At 34.0% G+C, this 3,354-nt stretch overlaps 1 non-coding gene across 1 annotated transcript; it reads right to left on the minus strand.

Annotated features, from left to right (window-relative positions):
* Positions 1–1,866: 1,866 nt before the first annotated feature.
* Positions 1,867–1,973, minus strand: LOC122302022. The gene has a single exon (XR_006240273.1). It is a non-coding gene; the product is annotated as a small nucleolar RNA R71 (small nucleolar RNA).
* Positions 1,974–3,354: the final 1,381 nt, after the last annotated feature.

A 3,354-nucleotide genomic window follows, 5' to 3' on the forward strand; every position in this document is an offset into this window, starting at 1 on the left:
TCATTTAAATGAAGATTTATCTGAATATGAGAGCTAGTCATCAAAACTGTTTTGAAGATAAAGATCAAGTTGAAATTAAAAGTCAAAAATTAAAAGAATCTAGAGAGAGAGAGAGAGAGAGAGAGAGAGATTGGACTAAAAACAAAAAAGGAGATAATTTGACTTGGTCTTGAATGTGGAAAGGCATGAAATACAGGCCAATATCTTTGAATTAAGGAAGGAGCAACGCTGGGGGCTTTTCTTTCAGTTTGAATTGGTCTTCATGGAATCAACACGACTGGGTTTGACTTGGCTTTAGAGGCTAGCATGTAGTGGGACACTGGACTGCTCTTGATTTGCATGAAACGGACAGCATTTGAATTTTTTTTTTTTTTGGTGGCTAGGCTCTTGCATAGAAGGGATGAAAATTAATTTCCTTTAGTTTTGAAGACAAGCTGCGATTGACGACAAGGAGTATTTTTTTATTAGTTTATTTTCTTACATTCCTCTCAGAAAATTATAGTGAATTCATTTATATTAAATTTAATTTTTAGTATGAACTATATTTTCTTTATTCTAGAAAAACAATTTAATCTAGTTCCGAACTATGCTTGATTTTCTATACTAATTTAAAGTAATTATCTTCTACGTTTGTCTGATTTATTCTAAGCTTATTGCTTCTAATTAACTTGCCATTAATTAGATGATTTTAATCTTGGAATTTGCTATCGAAAGAGGGAATTATAGGATAGATCTTGAATATTTCAGCATAGGTAAATATAGAGATCGACAAATGTGTATGAACCTATGTAGTATTAAAATCGTTGGTCTTAACGCTTTCTTGCTTTATTAATTTGCATACTCTTGTATAAAATGATGAACAAAAATATTTCCAATTGACTATCAAAAGAGGCTTTTGGATAAATTTGGAGATTTGCTAATAAACAGAGAGAATTAAATTCAATTAGTTCGATGAGTAAAGCATAGTGAGGGATTAGGTGAAATTGGTTTCCTAAAAGTTTTCTTTCTCATTAATTTGATCTTTGAACAACATTTTTTTTATCCTTCAAATATTTTCTTTGAATTGATTTTATTTCAAATTGCAATTACAAAAATTTCAGTGACTTTTCTAAATAAAGTCAAGATTAGTATAATTTCGATACTTGTCAAAAGTAAGTTACCAATCCCTGAGGAGATACTCTTTTCATCACTTTACTATAAAACTACGATACTGTGCACTTGGAGTTTTGCACCGATTAAGTTTTTTGCAACGTTGCTGGGGATTGATTTATTCTTATTTTTGTCAATATCGATACAAAGTAATCTTGATTTTAATTTAGAATTTTATTTTAATTTATTTATATATTTTATTTTTTCTCTACAAGTGTGTTTTTGACGTTGGATGTGCCGTACTAGATCTCATGACATTGCTCATTTTGATATGATGATTGAAAGAACTCTTAGATCACGAAGAAAAAAATAAAATACTAGCCATGGCTGACGAACAACATGATCCACAACCACGCACCTTGAAGGATTATGTACAGTCAGTTGTGAATGACAACTACTCGGTCATAAGACGCCAACCCATTAATGCCAACAATTTTGAACTCAAATCAGCCTTGATTAGCATGGTGTCGCAAGCCCAATTCAGCAGATCGCCACTTGATGATCTCAATATTCATTTGGAGATATTTTTGAAAATTTGTGACGCTATAAAAATTAATTGTATTACTTAAGACACCATTAGACTGAGATTGTTTCCTTTTTCTTTGAGGGACAAGGTTAGAGGTTGGCTACAATCTCTACAACTGGGAATCATCATTAGTTGGCAAGACATGACAAAAAAGTTCTTTGCTAAATTCTTTCCACTTGCAAAAAACAGCCCAACTCAGGAGTGAGATTGGTCAATTCAAGTAAAATGATTTTGAGTCACTATATGAAGCGTGGGAAAGGTATAAAGATTTGATTCGACGCTGCCCTCAATGTGGATTGCCAGACTAGTTGCAAATTCAGATGTTTTATAATGGGTTAAATGGGCAAACTCGAACTATAGTTGATGTTGCTTCTGGTGAAGTTTTGATGTCAAAGACAACTGAAGGTGCTACCTATTTTTTAGAATAAATGGCCTCAAACAATTATCAATGGCCAACTGAAAAAACTATGGCTAAGAAAGTTGCTGGAATTCATGAATTGGAGCCATTAGTAGTCCTTTCAGCTTAAGTTGCTACTCTATCTCATCAGATTTCAGTTTTGACAACCCAAAGGATACCACAAGGTGCCGAATATGTTGCAGCTATAAGTATGACAATTCCAAGTAAGGAACCAAGTCAAAAACAAGTTCAATACGTCAATAATCGGAACTACAATTATTGTGGTGATCCTATGCCAAATTACTACCATCCAAGGCTTCGAAATCATGAGAATTTATCTTACGGAAACACAAAGAATGTACTGCAACCTCCTCTAAGATTTGATAGTCAACCAAGCGAGAAGAAAATGTCACTTGAGGATGCCATGGTTTCCTCTGTTGAGGAGACACAATCAAGGTTTAAAATCAAGGTTTGACAAACCAAAGGATACCACAAGGTGCAGAATATGTTGCAGCTATAAGTATGACAATTCCAAGTAATGAACCAAGTCAAGAACAAGTTTAATACGTCAATAATCTAAACTACAATTATCGTGGTGATCCTATGCCAAATTACTACCATCCAGAGTTTCGAAATCATGAGAATTTGCCTTACGGAAACACAAAGAATGTGTTGCAACCTCCTCTAGGATTTGATAGTCAACCAAGTGAGAAGAAGATGTCACTTGAGGATGCCATGGTTTCCTCTATTGAGGAGACAAAATCAAGGTTTAAAAAGATTGATTAATGGTTGGATAACATTGAGACTCATTGTAACAATATGGGAGCTACTATGAAGAATCTTGAAGTGCAAATTGGGCAATTGGCCATGACCATCAATGCCCAACAAAGAGGAATTTTTTCTAGCAACACAGAAGTGAATTCAAAGGAGCAATGCAAGGCCATCATACTTAGGAGTGGAAGAGCAATTGAGAGGTCACCATCAAAAGAAACCAAATCCACACCTACAACTAAAAACAATGGCCAAAGCAAGAATAAAGTAGAAGAAGAGGACGATACGCCAAGAGAGACTTCCAGCAATTTCATTTCCTAACAATCCTCATATTCTCTCTACTTCACTTCCTTATCCTCAATGTTTTCAAAAACAAAAATTGGATAAGCAATTTTCTAAGTTTTTGAATATTTTAAAGAAAATTGACATAAATTTTCCTTTTGCAGATGCCTTGGAACAAATGCCAAACTACGTTAAATTCCTGAAGGGCATCATTTCCAAAAAGAGAAGG

The sequence above is a fragment of the Carya illinoinensis genome, chromosome 2 (assembly GCF_018687715.1).
Source record: "Carya illinoinensis cultivar Pawnee chromosome 2, C.illinoinensisPawnee_v1, whole genome shotgun sequence".
Lineage (NCBI taxonomy): Eukaryota > Viridiplantae > Streptophyta > Magnoliopsida > Fagales > Juglandaceae > Carya > Carya illinoinensis.